Below are 17887 nucleotides of genomic sequence, written 5' to 3'. Positions count from 1 at the left end.
AAGAAACATGAACAGAATAGCATACTGAGTTGTCCTTATAATAGGCCCTGATATGGCTATGCCATATGGCTGGGGGGTACACTAGTTCATTTAGCAGATTTGCTTACAATTCTGTGGCATTGTTTTTTATTATTTCATTGTATGAAGAATATAATTGAACATAGCTGAATAAAATAGAAAGGATGATTTCTCCAAACGATTTCCAAGGAAGTGCACACATGCGCTATTCTGTGTTGAGCGATTAACAAAGAAACAGGTTCTCCTATATGCTTAATTTAGAGTTATTTAAGCAAGTAATTAAGTTATTTAAGCTTTACAAATGTTGGGCTATATGTTTAGAGTTTTAGGGCGGTAGTGTGATGTGACTCAAATGATAGTTTGAAAAAAGTTGCATGAAAGGCATGAGCTCTGATTTGTTGTTTTTTTTGTGCAGACTGCACGCTCTTCATCAGTCTCTCATTCACAATTTGACAAGCCCTTTATAGTTTTTCTCACCAGGCCTCACCCGGTAGCATCGCCCTTGTGTGGCCGTAATGCCCCCTAAAAAATCCATGGCTGTTGTGCCCTTGGGCTGAATACGATCATTATAATTCCCTTCTCCCAGCTGCCGTGCGCTGAAGCAGCTCTCACTCGCATGGCTCTCTCAGATATTTCAATTCTTATTAGCCAATGCCAGTCACGTGATTGGTCCATCTAACAGATATCGCAGCTAAGAAGTAGGTTACAAGTGAAGAGAGACACATCGGGGACGGAACTGCGCACATCCTCTTATCGAATTCCGAGGTCATATTGAAAATGTTAGAAGAACTGTCCACCTCTACCCTACTTTTCCTCAGCCAACACGATGAGTAGGCCTAACTAACAGCAAAAACACTAGCCTATGTCAATATACTATCCCCCAAGGTACAAAAGTTAACCTATTCCATTGGTCAACTTGTGCAAGAAATAAATATTCCAAAATATACTTTGGAACAGTTGTAGGATGCGATCACAGGAGGTTGGTGGCACGTTAATTGGGGAGGATGGGCTTGTGGTAATGGCTGGAGCAGAATCAGTGGAATGACATCAAATACATCAAACACATGGTTTTCATGTGTCTGATGCCATTCTGTTCGTTCCGTTCCAGACATTATTATGAGCCGTCCTCCCCTCAGCAGCCTCCACTGGATGTGATAGATCCCAAATACATACAACCACTCGCATCAAAACAACGTTTAAAAGCAATGAGGCTGATGCAACAGATCAGAGTGTTTAGCTTAAAATGTTGATAAACTATTAGGCTATTTCTTCACATGATAAGCGCAGCAATGAGGCTGATGCAACAGATCAGAGTGTTTAGCTTAAAATGTTGATAAACTATTAGGCTATTTCTTCACATGATAAGCGCAGCAATGTGCACACGGCATAAGCGTGAATGTTCCTCAATGCAATCAATTAGCGGGAAAAACACTGTTCTTAAAAGTGACCGCAAATGCAATTGTCATGCTTTATTATAAAGGTGCATTTTTATGGTGAAAATTATCTTCCCAAAACTCAAGCGCCACCTATGTATGCCAGTTGGGCTCTACACCAGTTGTAAAGCAGATTAATGTGCTTAATTTTAAGAAGTTATTTGGCCATTTTAGGTATGATACAAACCTTATCAAAACATATAGGCCTATGGGCTACATGTAGGCCTATGGGCTAGGCTACATGAGGTGTGCGACTAGGATTTGAAAAAGTTGCATAAAAAGGCATGCAATGTTTCTTGAGACACCCATCTTGTTAGCGGGATCATTTTCATCAACACCCGCTGAATTGCAGCGCACCAAATTAAATTACTAAACATATTTAATTTCCATGAAATCACAAGTGCAATATAGCAAAACACAGCTTAGCTTGTTGTTAATCCACCTGGCGTGTGAGATTTCAAAACAGCTTTTCGGCGACAGCATAACAAGTGTTTATGTAAGAACATCTCTCTCAGTAGACAAAATATTACAAACAGCCAAGTAGATTGGTCATGAAATTCAGAAAAGCAATAGATTAAATCGCTTACCTTTTATGATCTTCGGATGTTTTCACTCACGAGACTCCCAGTTACACAACAAAGATGATTTTTATATCCAAAATACCTCCATTTGTTTGGCGCGTTATGTTCAGAAATCCACAGTCTCGAACGGTCACGACATCGCAAACGAAAATTCAAAATAGTATCCGTAATGTCCACAGAAACATGTCCAATTTTTTTTTTTAGCAATCCTCAGGTTGTTTTTAAAATATATAATCGATAATATATCAACCGGGACTGTCGCTTTTTCAATAGGAGAGAGAGAGAGACAATGGCTGCCCCACTCTGTTGCGCAAGCAAAACTCTGCGAACACCCAGCTATCCACTGACACAATGTTATCGTTCTCGCTCATTCTTCAAAATAAAAGCCTGAAACTATGTCTAAAGACTGTTGACACCTTGAGGAAGCCATATGAAAAGGAATCTGGTTGATATCCCTTTAAATGGAGGCAAGGCATCCAATGGAACAGAGAGCTTTCAGGAAAAACAGTACTTCCTGGTTTGATTTTCCTCAGGTTTTCGCCTGCAATATCAGTTCTGTTATACTCAGACAATATATTGACAGTTTTGAAACTTTAGAGAGTTTTCTATCTTAATCTGACAATTATATGCATATTCTAGTTTCTGGGCCTGAGAAATCAGCAGTTTCAAATGGGTACGTTTTTTAGCCAAAAATAGAAATCCTGCCCCCTACACTCAAGAAGCTAAACTGCATACGTTAGGCATCATTCACAAGTGATTATTCTTAATTTAATGTTGTCTTTAAATATACTAAATACTATATGAATGAAATTAGTTTTGATTTAGAATGGACCATTATCATGCACCTGTCTTTAAACAGGGAAATGGAAAAATATAATTATGTAATCTACGAATTCGCTTAAATAGCGAATGGAGGAAGCTTTTCCCGTGGTTTATTTTCATGCCAGCCAGGTAGGCTATACTCCTGTTATAAAGCAAAGCAATGTGCTTAATATTAGCAAAGTTGATAAATAAATATAGTAGGCCAAGCCTATAGAAAGCTAATGGGAGCCGGCCAGGTGGACCGGGGACAGCACGGAGTCATCATGCCAGGTAGTCCTGAGGCATGGTCCTACGGCTCAGGTCCTCCGAGAGAGAAAGAAAGAGAGAACAAGAGAATTAGAGAGAGCATACTTAAATTCACACAGGACACCGGATAAGACAGGAGAAGTACTCCAGATATAACAGACTGACCCTAGCCCCCTGACACATAAACTACTGCAGCATAAATACTGGATGCTGAGACAGGAGGGGTCAGGAGACACTGTGGCCCCATCCGATGATACCCCCGGACAGGGCCAAACATATATAACCCCACCCACTTTGCCAAAGTAGAGTCCCCACACCACTAGAGGGATATCTTCAACCACCAACTTACCATCCTGAGACAAGGCCGAGTATAGCCCACAAAGATCTCCTTCACGGCACAACCCAAGGGGGGGCGCCAACCCAGACAGGAAGATCACATCAGTGATTCAACCCACTCAAGTGACGCACCCCTCCTAGGGACGGCATGAAAGAGCACCAGTAAGCCAGTGACTCAGCCCCTGTAATAGGGTTAGAGGCAGAGAATCCCAGTGGAAAGAGGGGAACCGTTCACCTTCACACTCCTGGGCCAGACTACACTCAATCATATGACCCACTGAAGAGATGAGTCTTCAGTAAAGACTTAAAGGTTGAGACCGAGTTTGCGTCTGTCATATGGGTAGGCAGACCATTCCATAAAAATTTAGCTCTATAGGAGCCTCCAGCTGTTTGCTTAGAAATTCTAGGGACAATTAGGGGGCCTGCATCTTGTGACCATAGCGTACGCGTAGGTATGTACGGCAGGACCAAATCAGAGAGATAGGTAGGAGCAAGCCCATGTAATGCTTTGTAGGTTAGCAGTAAAACCTTGAAATCAGCCCTTGCCTTGACAGGAAGCCAGTGTAGGGAAGCTAGCACTGGAGTAATATGATCAAATTTTTCTGTTTGAGTTTTTGCTTGTAAACAGGAAAGTCAACGTCAGAGTAAAAGTCCTCCAGAGTGATAGTGCCTCTTGTGGCGCAGGAGACAGCTCGTTGAGTGCCTGATTAGTGCCGTTCTTGTTTTGTGGTGGGATGTAGATTGCATACATGTGTTGCCAGAAGGGTTTTTCAGGGATTGAACAATGCCACCTGAAGTGGACTCTTAATGACAATGACGGCCATTTGTTCAATGGTATTAGGTGGCGATCCTGATAGGGTCGTTGTTTTTGGGCAATGGGCATTGTATCTTGTCGGCTGTACTAGTGTGTCATCTATATCACAGGATGTAAACTAGGTGAGAGAAATCTCTTTATTTCGGGGACATGAGTCAACGGAGAATGTTCAGATAACCTCATTAACCTTGATTAGGTACTGTACAACAGTCCATCTCTCCTATGACCCAGTCGGTCACGCTGACAAAAAAAATCTCCAATGTTCACAGCAGCATTTGGAAGTAGGCCCATACTGCACACAAGGTGGGAAAGGACAAAGAGTAAACGTATGTGTTATGACAAATGGCACTACTCTAAGCCAAGAACATAATGACAAAGCAATAAAATGAAACAAAACACATACATAATGTGAAAAATATCTAATCCAGGGGTGTGTTTTGAGCATCTGTTTTTGAATTGAAAGGAAGGTAATTAAACGTTTGAGTGTGTACAAAATGGTGATAGGCGGGTTCCTGACCCATGCAGAACGGTTCCCATGGTTCTCCGTTCTGTGATAGATGAGAACACTCGCTGGGAGGTAGATTAATCACTAAAGCCTTCCTTATTATGTTTAATTTGCTAGCTATGCAGGGCAACAAAACCATGAAGCCGTTTGTTTTCTTTAGTCAGCCAACCTGCTTAGTTTTAACAGGACTAACTGAGGGTAGTCCCTCAGTAAAACAGACCTCATATTTATATGTTGGAGTGTGGAGAGAGTGGGGGTATGAGTGTGGAGGGTGTGCTTGTGTGTGTATGTGTGAGCAGGTGCTTGCATTCATATGTTGGTGCGTGTGTGTGTACTCCTGCATGTGTGTCTGTAGGTAGCCTACATATGTGTGTGCGTATGTTCCCTTGTGTGTGCAAACGGTGTGATGCAGAAGTGCAATGCTTTGGTCTGGCGCTGAGAAGTTCCTCTACCATTCTTTTACTCTGCCTCACGGCAGCATCCCCAGTAGGATACATGTGTTGCTTCCTCTCACCAGACACTTTGCAATCCCGCCAGCAGTCCAGGCTTTGCTGAGATCTCCTGCCTGCTTGGGAGGGATGAGGAGTGTGATGTTATTTAACAGCTCATTTAGCAGTCAAGTAAAGGACGTTTACCTCAGAGGTGTAATGGCCTCTGGGACTGGATGTGCAGTCGAACACCCACTGTTCAGCATCTTACTGCTCTACATGTGCTGGGGATTGGTAGAAAAGATACAACATTAAAAAGACATCACAACTGACAAGAAACTGCATGTTTCTGTGTAACATTTTTTTTTTATTCTTCGCATATCCATATTGCTAATAATGCTTGTGGTAAATGAAATGCTTTTAAGTGTCTGGAAATACATTACATGACCAAAGGTATTTGGACACCTGCTCCTCGAACATCTCATTCCAAAATCATGGGCATTAATACGGTTGGTCCCTCCTTTGCTGCTATAACAGCCTCCAATGTTCTGGGAAAGCTTTCCACTAGATGTTGTAACATTGCTGCGGGGACTTGCTTCAATTCAGCACAAGAGCATTAGTGAGGTCGGGAAATGATGTTGGGCGATTAGACCTGACTCGCAGTTAGCGTTCCAATTCATCCCAAAGGTTTTTGATGGGGTTGTGGTCAGGGCTCTGTGCAAACTATTTCTGTATGAACCTTGATTTGTGCACAGGGATATTGTCATGCTGAACTGTTGTCACAAATAATACCCTAGAATGTCATTGTATGCTGTAGCATTAAGATTTCCCTTCACTGGAACTAAGGGGCCTAGCCCTAATTCTGAAAATCAGCCCCAGACCATTCTTCCTCCTCCACCAAACTTTACAGTTGGCATTGGGGCAGGTAGCGTTCTCCTGGCATCCGCCAACCCAGATTTGTCTGTCGGACTGCCAGATGGTGAAGCGTGATTCATCCCTCCAGAGAACGCCTTTCCACCGCTCCAGAGTCCAATGGCGGCAAGCTTTGCACCACTAAAGCCAACGCCTGGCCAACGCTCGGCTGCTCAGCCATGGAAACCCATTTCATGAAGCTCCTGATGAACAGTTATTGTGCTGACGTTGCTTCCAGAGGCAGTTTAGAACTCTGTAGTGAGTGTTGCATCCGAGGACAGACATTTTTTACCCGCTACATGCTTCAGCACTTGGCACTCAATTTCTGTGAGCTTGTGTGGCCTACCACTTCGGGGCTGAGCCGTTGTTGCTCCTAGACCTTTCCACTTCACAATAACAGCACTTACAGTTGACCTGGGCAGCTTTAGAAAGAAATTTGACAAACTGACTTGTTGGAAAGCTGGCATTCTATGACGGTGCCATGTTGAAAGTCACTGAGCTCTTCAGTAAGTCAATTCTACTGCCAATGTTTGTCTATGGAGATTGACATGGATGCGTGGTCAATTTTATACACCTGTCATCAACGGGTGTGGCTGAAGTAGCCAAATCCATAATTTTAAGGGGTGTCCACATACTTTTGTATATATAGTGTATGTGGGTGAAAGATTTACCTTTTGAGAAATGTATGTGCAATTAAAAACTGCTTAGTCAAATCCTCACTTGAGATACTAACTCTGACTTTCACGTTAATCATGTTTTTTTTTAAATGAAATAATTGCAGAGTTACTTGCTTGGATCTCAAGTTACCGTAAAATACAGTACGTCGCAGTATTGCCAGCTTAACTTTTCATTTTGGAATATAGGAGATGAACTGCCAAGTTGCCTCTGGAATGTACTAGATAAACTACAGTACCTTAATAAATCCACCTCCCCCTACCGCACAATCACACACGCACCCCACACAAAGCACAAAATGTCAGCACGTCACATCAAACTCACACACGCTGCCAAATATGGCCAAGAGTATGTGTGTGTCTTGTGCTGTCCACACACATAACAGAAAGCTATGTGTAAATCCTCTTGTGTAAAACGTCTGACATAGTCATGATGGCTGGTCTAAAAATAGCTACTTTGTCTCTGTTCCCTTTTTTTCTTTATTTTTGTCCTCCTCTCCTCCAAAAAGGAGGACTGTTGACTTTACATGCTGCCTGAGCATGGCCTCGCAGATTGGAGCCTGCTCAACTTGATCCTCTTTTTTTTTCTCCCACTGCCTGACAATTGTCCTGACAACCGAAGCAGAATTCTCTCACAGGAAGAGGAGAGACACAGGGATGGAGGCATGCTGCAAAAAGGCACCATGACTGTCCTCCCCGGTCCTCCTTCACTCCTCTGTAATGTCCCTGCTTCCCCCGTAACCACGCCCTCCCTCCCTACCCCTCCCTCCTGGCTGGACTATTTCTGTATGAACCTTGATTTGTGCACAGGGATATTGTCATGCTGAACTGTTGTCACAAATAATACCCTAGAATGTCATTGTATGCTGTAGCATTAAGATTTCCCTTCACTGGAACTAAGGGGCCTAGCCCTAATTCTGAAAATCAGCCCCAGACCATTCTTCCTCCTCCACCAAACTTTACAGTTGGCATTGGGGCAGGTAGCGTTCTCCTGGCATCCGCCAACCCAGATTTGTCTGTCGGACTGCCAGATGGTGAAGCGTGATTCATCCCTCCAGAGAACGCCTTTCCACCGCTCCAGAGTCCAATGGCGGCAAGCTTTGCACCACTAAAGCCAACGCCTGGCCAACGCTCGGCTGCTCAGCCATGGAAACCCATTTCATGAAGCTCCTGATGAACAGTTATTGTGCTGACGTTGCTTCCAGAGGCAGTTTAGAACTCTGTAGTGAGTGTTGCATCCGAGGACAGACATTTTTTACCCGCTACATGCTTCAGCACTTGGCACTCAATTTCTGTGAGCTTGTGTGGCCTACCACTTCGGGGCTGAGCCGTTGTTGCTCCTAGACCTTTCCACTTCACAATAACAGCACTTACAGTTGACCTGGGCAGCTTTAGAAAGAAATTTGACAAACTGACTTGTTGGAAAGCTGGCATTCTATGACGGTGCCATGTTGAAAGTCACTGAGCTCTTCAGTAAGTCAATTCTACTGCCAATGTTTGTCTATGGAGATTGACATGGATGCGTGGTCAATTTTATACACCTGTCATCAACGGGTGTGGCTGAAGTAGCCAAATCCATAATTTTAAGGGGTGTCCACATACTTTTGTATATATAGTGTATGTGGGTGAAAGATTTACCTTTTGAGAAATGTATGTGCAATTAAAAACTGCTTAGTCAAATCCTCACTTGAGATACTAACTCTGACTTTCACGTTAATCATGTTTTTTTTTAAATGAAATAATTGCAGAGTTACTTGCTTGGATCTCAAGTTACCGTAAAATACAGTACGTCGCAGTATTGCCAGCTTAACTTTTCATTTTGGAATATAGGAGATGAACTGCCAAGTTGCCTCTGGAATGTACTAGATAAACTACAGTACCTTAATAAATCCACCTCCCCCTACCGCACAATCACACACGCACCCCACACAAAGCACAAAATGTCAGCACGTCACATCAAACTCACACACGCTGCCAAATATGGCCAAGAGTATGTGTGTGTCTTGTGCTGTCCACACACATAACAGAAAGCTATGTGTAAATCCTCTTGTGTAAAACGTCTGACATAGTCATGATGGCTGGTCTAAAAATAGCTACTTTGTCTCTGTTCCCTTTTTTTCTTTATTTTTGTCCTCCTCTCCTCCAAAAAGGAGGACTGTTGACTTTACATGCTGCCTGAGCATGGCCTCGCAGATTGGAGCCTGCTCAACTTGATCCTCTTTTTTTTTCTCCCACTGCCTGACAATTGTCCTGACAACCGAAGCAGAATTCTCTCACAGGAAGAGGAGAGACACAGGGATGGAGGCATGCTGCAAAAAGGCACCATGACTGTCCTCCCCGGTCCTCCTTCACTCCTCTGTAATGTCCCTGCTTCCCCCGTAACCACGCCCTCCCTCCCTACCCCTCCCTCCTGGCTGGACTTACCAGAACAGGGTTTGTCATCTGTGATAAAGTACCCACAATCTGGGAAGACTCAGCTCTGGATGGTTATTACATTAGGTCAGTACGTTCTAATGAAGAAGGTCCTGCGGACCATGTCATCGCCACTAGGCATCAGGGGAGAAGAAGCAGAACCGTATGGTTCTCCCTCACACTCAACATCAACCCCAAACTCTCTCAAACACATACACACACACACACACGCACACGCACACACACGCACACGCACACGCACACACACACGCGCACACACACACACACACACACACACACACACACACACACACACACACACACACACACACACACACACACACACACACACACACACACACACACACACACACACACATATACAAATATGCAATCCCTTAAACAGAAGAAAGCATGGACACCCCCACCTCCACACACACACACACACAAACAGGACAGGAACCCTAAACATATAAACAATTATCCACGTCTGCTTCGAAAGGCACACGGCTCTGTCTGATTCTATTTATTTGATTGCTACATAGAATTAGTTGGCATCTTTTCGGCATGTGTTTGCTTGAGCGTGACGCAATATGAACGGCATGTGTGTCTGTCTGTGAACACGCTCTGAGAGACACATTTCGTCTATAGTCTTAGACATTTAGAGTTCCAGTTTGCAAAGTATCCACCTCCCCCACCCCCATCCCATCCCTTTGTGACAGTAAAATATGGTTAAATGGTTGGCTGAAAGCAAACATACCATAACTACCAGAAACTCCATGTACTCCATAATACAAACTGTTCATTTTCAAGGTCATAAAAAGTCCAATGAACTCTGCAGATCTTTTCCTCTCTCTTTTCTAAGAAGGACATTTCTCTGCGTCAGAATTATCACTGCTCAGGTGTCTGGTGAAAAAAAAACATCAGCTGCCAACTCACCTGAGGGCCACAATTAGCGTTGAGCAGCTGCTGTGCTTTTTGTGCCGCGACGACTGAACACGCTGCGGACACCATGGACACAGCCTGTCAGCCACGGCTACATCAAACACACGAACGGACACACACACACACACACACACACACACACACACACACACACACACACACACACACACACACACACACACACACACACACAGACAAATCGGTTCTTCTCCATGTCCAATTTCAATGTCCACACAATTTGTTTGGTTTTGTTAGTTGTTGCATGTGTTTATCATACTGCGAGACCCCATATGTTGCTGTATCGTAGTCTCATACAGTATGTACACATTGAATGTACATTTTTCACATCTTTCAGTGGAGGTTGGTTGAGACGCCAGACAGACATGAAGGCTGTCCTCCTTCCATTTCCACATCATTGTGCTGACCAGCTGGACATCGTCTACACACTGATAGGTCCCCAACTCAAATAGCTTGTTGACCCCCTGTAGAGAACAGACAGACTGTGGGCCCTGGGTAACGCTGTGGTCAGTACAGCATCAATGGCCCCGGTGGCACATATAATGAGAGACACTGGCTGTGTGTATGATCTGAATCAGAGAGAACCACTTATTTCTTTTCCCATGCTAGATCTACTGAGCTGTATTTGCAGAGACTAGTGTTTTAATGATTATTAGAAGAGTCAGAGAAGGGCTGGACAGATGGTCTTTTTTTAGAGGGATTCCTGATTAGGAACAGCTGTCACATGTTAAAGACGAAGCTACCTTAAATGATGCAACACACTCCTCCCATCCTTCAAAACCGACTCTCATATAAATTGGCGTGGAAAGCCTCTGCATTCAGCAATGATATATGTACTGTATTTATTTGATTTGATTAACTTTTAGTTATTTACCGGAACCCAATTGAGACCCGTGTCTCAATTACAATGGTGCCCCGAGGACAAAAAAATGACATCAACACAGCAACAATATCTCATTTTTTTGAACTACAAGACAGCTTTAAGTGCATTACGTCAGGTTATTACAAGCTGCACACTTCAGTGTGCAACTCATTTAACAACCGAGTCTTAAACTACCCTATTGGCACCAAGGAATGCAAGTGCAATTTGTTTTGTAAGGTATTCTAGAAGTGTGTTGCATTAAAACTAAAAGCGGCTTTACCAAACTTTTTGGGGACAAGCGGGACCTCAAGAGTCAACGAACAGGGAAGTGAGGCACAGTATGTGGGAAGCTTGTGGAGCAAAGCTTTGTAAACAAGTAGGGAGTATTGAAGTGATGTGCAGGACTTTAGTGAGGCCTAGCTGACCTTCTGATACAGGATGCAGTGATGAGTATTAAAACTATCACCTGTAATAAAGTGCAGGGAGCTATGCTGCCCTACTAAGCAAAAAGGCCGTAACTGTTCATTTGGTCCAAAATGTCATTATTGCTACTTTAAATACATGCTTAATCATGTGGACAAGCATCCTGCCTCTATTGTTTTGTGTTTTGGAGAAAATGGGGGTCATGCTAGCAGTAACAGCAAAATGTTACTGTGAAACCAGGTAACTGAACTTTCAACCTGCCATTGGCTGCCGTTATGGCCTTTTACCTTGGTATCATATCATTTTTCTGATAGTGATACAATACAACCTGTATGACACTGACTGACAGCTACACACAGATACATTGCTAATCTAGGGACACAACATCATGGCACAGCATTCCCAGGGGAGCATGATGGTTGAACTTGCTCTGAAACACCGACACCCAGGCACTGGTAAGAACTAGTTAGCTAAGTAGACCTACCTAGCTAACTAGCTATTGAGCATAAACTATCAATGCTACCGGCTCCCATAACATGAGATCTGCAGTTGATACTAACTTCAATCTATTAGCCCTGTAATGAATTATATTCTGAAATTTCATTTTATGGTTTCTTTGAATCAGTACACCACACACACGATTTCTAGCCAGTGACAGCCACCGAGCTAGAACTGACATACCCCTACCAAAATGTAAAACCTACCTTGTGCTACCTGCTCCAATAAGAGGCGATCAGCAATTTATACCAGCTTCAATCTATTATACCTAGAATGAATTTACTCCCTATTATTTGATGGTGGCGTATGTAATTAGCACAACAAGTTTTTGCATGCCAAATGTGTGCTCAATGTGTCTGCTTTGGTGCCATCATTACATGAATGAGGGAAAAAACTGTTCCGTCAAAATGACTTCCACCAATCCCTGTGAGCTACAGTGGGGCAAAAAAGTGTTTAGTCAGCCACCAATTGTGCAAGTTCTCCCACTTGAAAAGATGAGAGAGGCCTGTAATTTTCATCATAGGTACACTTCAACTATGACAGACAAAAATCCAGAAATTCACATTGTAGGATTTTTAATGAATTTAATTTGCAAATTATGGTGGAAAATAAGTATTTGGTCACCTACAAACAAGAAAGATGTTTGGCTCTCACAGACCTGTAACTTCTTCTTTAAGAGGCTCCTCTGTCCTCCACTCGTTACCTGTATTAATGGCACCTGTTTGAACTTGTTATCAGTATAAAAGACACCTGTCCACAACCTCAAACAGTCACACTCCAAACTCCATTATGGCCAAGACAAAAGAGCTGTCAAAGGACACCAGAAACAAAATTGTAGACCTGCACCAGGCTGGGGAGACTGAATCTGCAATAGGTAAGCAGCTTGGTTTGAAGAAATCAACTGTGGGAGCAATTATTAGGAAATGGAAGACATACAAGACCACTGATAATCTCCCTCGATCTGGGGCTCTACGCAAGATCTCACCCCGTGGGGTCAAAATAATCACAAGAACGGTGAGCAAAAATCCCAGAACCACATGGGGGGACCTAGTGAATGACCTCCAGAGAGCTGGGACCAAAGTAACAAAGCCTACCATCAGTAACACACTACGCCGCCAGGGACTCAAATCCTGCAGTGCCAGACGTGTCCCCCTGCTTAAGCCAGTACATGTCCAGGCCCGTCTGAAGTTTGCTAGAGAGCATTTGGATGATCCAGAAGAAGATTGGGAGAATGTCATATGGTCAGATGAAACCAAAATATAACTTTTTGGTAAAAACTCAACTCATCGTGTTTGGAGGACAAATGGTGAGTTGCATCCAAAGAACACCATACCCACTTTAATAAATGTATTGGAAGTAGGTGATAGTATATTTATAGTATACTAAAAGACTGAAAAAGCAATTACATTTTTACATTTTAGTCATTTAGCAGAAGCTCTTATCCAGAGCGACTTACAGTTAGTGCACTCATCTTAAGATAGCCAGGTGGGACAACCACATAATATAGGCATAGAAAGTAAAATGTTCCTCAATAACGTAGCTGTTAGTAGAGTCAGAGCTAGAAGGTGGGGTGGGGTGGGGGTGGGTTGGGGTGGGGGGGTCAAGTGCAGGTGCAGATTAAGTGTGAGATGAAGAGGATTATTTAAGATACTGTTTGACGAGATATAGTTTCAAATGTTTTCAGATGTTTTCAGAAGATGGGCAAGGATTCTGCTGTCCTAGCTTCAGGGGGAAGCTGGTTCCACCTCTGCCAGTACAGAAAAATGCTTGAACGCGGCTGAGTGGGAGCTTCCCTCCCATAGGGGTGGGAGGGCCAAGAGACCTGAGGTGGCAGAACAGTGTGCTCTGATTGGGGTGTAGGGTTTGAGCATAGCCTGAAGGTAGGGAGGAGGAGCGGGGCGACATGAGAGAACTTGGGAAGGTTGAAAACCAGGCAGGCTGCTTCATTCTGGATAAGTTATAAGGGTTTGATGGCATAAGTGGGGAGCCCAGCAAACAGCGAGTTGCAGTAGTCCAGAAGGGAGAGGACAAGTGCCCGGATTAGGACCTGCGCCACTTCCTGTGTGAGGTAGGGTCGTACTTTATGGATGTTGTAGAGCATGAACCTGCAGGAATGGGTCACTGTTTTGATGTTTGCAGAGAACGACAGGGTGTTGTCCAGGGTCACGCCAAGGTTTTTTGCACTCTGGGAGGGTGACACAGTGGAGGTGTCATCCGTGATGGAGAGGTCTTTGAGCGGGCAGGCCTTCTACGGGAGGAAGAGCAGTTCTGTCTTGTCGAGGTTGATCTTGAGGTGGGCCGACATCCAAGTTTATATATCTGCCAGGCACGCAGATATGCGTGTCGCTACTTGGGTGTCAGAAGGGGGTAAGGAGAAAAGTTGTTAATTGTCATCCGCATAGCAATGATAGTAGAGACCATGTGAGGATATGACCGAGCTGAGTGACTTGGTGTATAGAGAGAAAATGAGAGGGCCTAGAACCAAGCCCTGAGGGACACCAGTAGTGAGAGTATGTGGTGCAGAAACATATCCTCTCCACATTACTTGGTAGGAGCGACCTGCCAATTAGTATGCAATACAAGATTGTGCATAGCCTTAGATGCCCAGACGTGAGAGGGTGGAGAGGAGGTCTGATGGTTCATGGCGTCAAAGGCAGCGAATAGATCTAGGATAATAAGAACAGAGGAGAGAGAGTCAGCTTTGGCAGTGCGGAGAGCGTCCGTGGCACAGAGAAGAGCAGTCTCGGTTGAGTGACCCGTCTTGAAGCCTGACTGGCTAGCGTCAAAACGCTAATTCTGATAGCAATAAAGAGAAAGTTGATCAATGACAGCATGCTCAAGTGTTTTGGAAAGAGAAGAAAGACGGGATACAGGTCTATATTTTTGACGTCAGATGAGTTGAGTGTTGGTTTCTTGAGGAGGGGAGCAACTCGGGCCATTTTGAAATCAGAGGGGACGCAGCCAGTAGTCAGGGATGAGTTGATGAAGGAAGTGAGGAATGGGGGAAGGTCTCCAGAGATGGTCTGGAGAAAGGAGGAGGGGATGAGGTCGAGCAGGCAGGTTGTCGGGCAGCCAGACCTCACTAGTCGTAGGATGCCATCTGGAGAGAGAGGGGAGAAAGAGGTCAAGGAATAGGGTAGTTCTGTGTGAGTGAGACCAGTGGACTCAATAGGCTGAGTGAATGAGTAGAGGATGTCGTAAACCTTTTTTTCAAAGGTATTGATAAATTTGTCCGCAGAGAGGGAGGAGGGAGGGGGAGGGGGTGGAAGTTTAAGTCATGTGGAGAAGGTGCAAAATGGTTTCCTAGGGTTAGAGGCAGAAGCTTGACATTTAGAGTGGTAAAAAGTGGATTTAGCAGCAGATACTGAGGAAGAGAAGGTAGAGAGTAGGGAGTGAAAGGATGATACGTCCTCCAGAATTTAATTTAAGTTTTCCTCCATTTTCGCTGCACCTTGCCCTGTTCTGCAAGATCGCAATGAGTCACTCAGCCACGAAGCAGGAGGGGAGGGCTGAGCTGTCCGGGAGGAAAGGGGACAGTGTGAGTCATAGGATGCATACAGGCAGAATCGGGAGACAGAAGGGAGAAGGATTTAGCAGAAAGGAGAGATGATAGGATAGAAGAGGGGAGAGTAGTGGGAGAGAGAGCGAAGATTGCGACAGCACATGACCATCTGGGTTGGGGGCTGAGTGATTAGGGTGGAGGAAAGGGAGACAGAAAAGGAAACAAAGTAGTGATCCTGCGACCTGGAGGGGGGTTGCAGTGAGATTAGTAGGTGAGCAGCCTCTAGTAAAGATGAGGTCAAGCGTGTTGCCTGCCTTGTGAGTGGAAGGGGACGGGGAAAGGGTGAGGTCAAAAGAGTTGGAAAGAAGGCAGACGTCGGGGAGGTTGAAGTTGCCAAGTACGAAGATGCGGTGAGCCATCGTCAGGAAATTAGCTTATCAAGTTGGAACTCTCCAACGGCACCTGGTGGGTGATAGATGACAATAATGTTAAGTTTGAGTGGACAAGTGACAGTGACAGCATGGAATTAAAATGAGGAGATGGACAGGTGAGAGAGGGAGAAAAGAGAAAATCTCCACTTAGGAGAAATGAGTAGACTTGTGCCACCACCACAACAACAAGATGCTCTCGGACTATGAGAGAAAACATATTCAGATGAAGAAAAAGCAGCTGGAGTAGCAGTGTTCTCTGGGGTGATCCGTGTCTCCGTCAGGGACAAAAAAGTAAAGGGACTGAAGGGCAGCATAGGCTGAAATGAACTCAACGTTCTTAACCGCAGATCAGCAGTTCCAAACACTGCCAGAGACCCAGAATTCCACAAGGGCTGTGCGCGCAGGGTACACTAAATTAGAAGGGTTGCAGCCAAGGAGTGGGGAGCATCTGTAAAACCTACAGGGAGAGGTGCGAACAGGTATAGAAACACACACACAGTAAGATTTGATAATCTGTAAATATCTAGGTAAGACACTCAAGTGAGAGAGTGGTGTGAAGCCATCTTTGTTTCGGCGACGGTCACAGTTTTGTGACAAAAGTGCCACTGACACGACTTTTAATAAGTGTTTTGAAGTGTGATGATAGCGTTCTTATGGTATACTAAAACACTGAAAAAAGAATGGATATAAAGTAAACTTTTAATAGGTGTGTTGAAGTAATGATTTATATTTATAGTACACTTACGATATACTAGAAAAATACATCTCATATTTGAATGATATTATTTGAATTTTTTGTATATTTAAGAATACTTTAGTATAAAAAAGCAGGGAAGTGTTGCTAAGGCACACAATGGTCGATTTTGGTAGACAGAAGTTGCTCTTTGGTAAAAGGGGTAAATTGGCATTCAAAAACAAAGGAGGAGTACTCCCTGACGAAGGCCATGCAGCCAAAATGAATCAGAGTTTTTAAACTTTGTTTCCATTGAACGTACCATACAAATAAATGCATTTTAATTAAATATATAAAGTGCCTTGGTCCTCCTTTCTTTTGGATACTTTAGTATACTTGTAATATATAAACATTTTTTTTTTCCCCCTTGGGAATTAACTATTTATTATAATAAAGCATTCCATGCATCATTGCATTTGCTGACTTATGTAAGCTGTAGTAGCCTACTATTCCTAAGGTATATTGGATAGTCATAATTTAGGCTAACAATATAACTCAATCACTGACTCAACAATGATAGAGTGAATATGCGCACTCAGTGTCAGCGAACCGATGCTATGGTCAGATGACATGAAACCTGAGCTCTTTGGTCACACATACCAGTGGTGTTGGTGTTGAAAAACAGAAGCATATGCAGAAAAGTACCTGATAACTACAGTAAAATATGACGGTGGTTCTTTGATGTTATGGGGCTATTTTGCTTCCACTGGTCCTGTGTCCCTTGTTAAGGTCAACTGCATCATGAACTTTACCAAGCACTTGGACATTGGTTGCCTCTGTAAGGAGGCTGACATTTAGCTACAAGTGGGGGGCTAATACAGGACAAGTTTATACACTAAATAAAAATAAAACCTAGAAATTGGGATTTGAGCTGGCAACACTGAGGGACAAAATAGAGGTATTTCCAAAGGGTTCACATACTTTTTCTTGCCACTGTACATATGGTATGCTACAGTAGAAGCGACAAAACGATATACAGAAAATAAGGCACTTACTTTGATAGGAAGGCACACATGTCCAAAGTTGAAGGCAATGAAGGCAATGCTGGGGGGGGGGGGGGGGGCGGGGTTGTGCAAGGCCTGTTCTAACTAGAGATGCCTTCATACTTGATCTACGGAAACACTGGTGAAGTGCTCAGGCTCTCGTTGAAGAGAGAAGTTTGTACGGCTCAGTAAAGCCTCAAACATAAATTGTCGTACTTCACATGTGGGCTGCTACTTATGTGAATTAACGAGGCGGCGGTACACACCTCAATTCCAACTGTTGTTAGGAAAGGAAACTTGTTAGAAAATAA

General features: G+C 43.8%; 2 long non-coding RNA genes across 2 annotated transcripts in view; both read left to right on the top strand.

Annotated features, from left to right (window-relative positions):
• The window catches only part of LOC149970784 (uncharacterized), a 461672-nt gene that overhangs the window by 381209 nt on the left and 62576 nt on the right, over positions 1 to 17887 (top strand). The window lies entirely within an intron of this gene.
• LOC149970785 (uncharacterized) overlaps positions 15658 to 17887 on the top strand; it is a 33543-nt gene continuing 31313 nt past the window's right edge. The window contains exon 1 of the long non-coding RNA XR_016492855.1: positions 15658 to 16339. This is a non-coding gene — a long non-coding RNA (uncharacterized LOC149970785). The remainder of the gene's footprint in view (positions 16340 to 17887) is intronic.

Source organism: Oncorhynchus mykiss, chromosome 28 (assembly GCF_057628025.1).
Source record: "Oncorhynchus mykiss isolate SJ-2025 chromosome 28, ASM5762802v1, whole genome shotgun sequence".
In the NCBI taxonomy this organism is placed as follows: domain Eukaryota; kingdom Metazoa; phylum Chordata; class Actinopteri; order Salmoniformes; family Salmonidae; genus Oncorhynchus; species Oncorhynchus mykiss.
The sequence above is the reverse complement of the archived record's forward strand: the minus strand, read 5'-3'. Positions and strand labels throughout refer to the sequence as shown.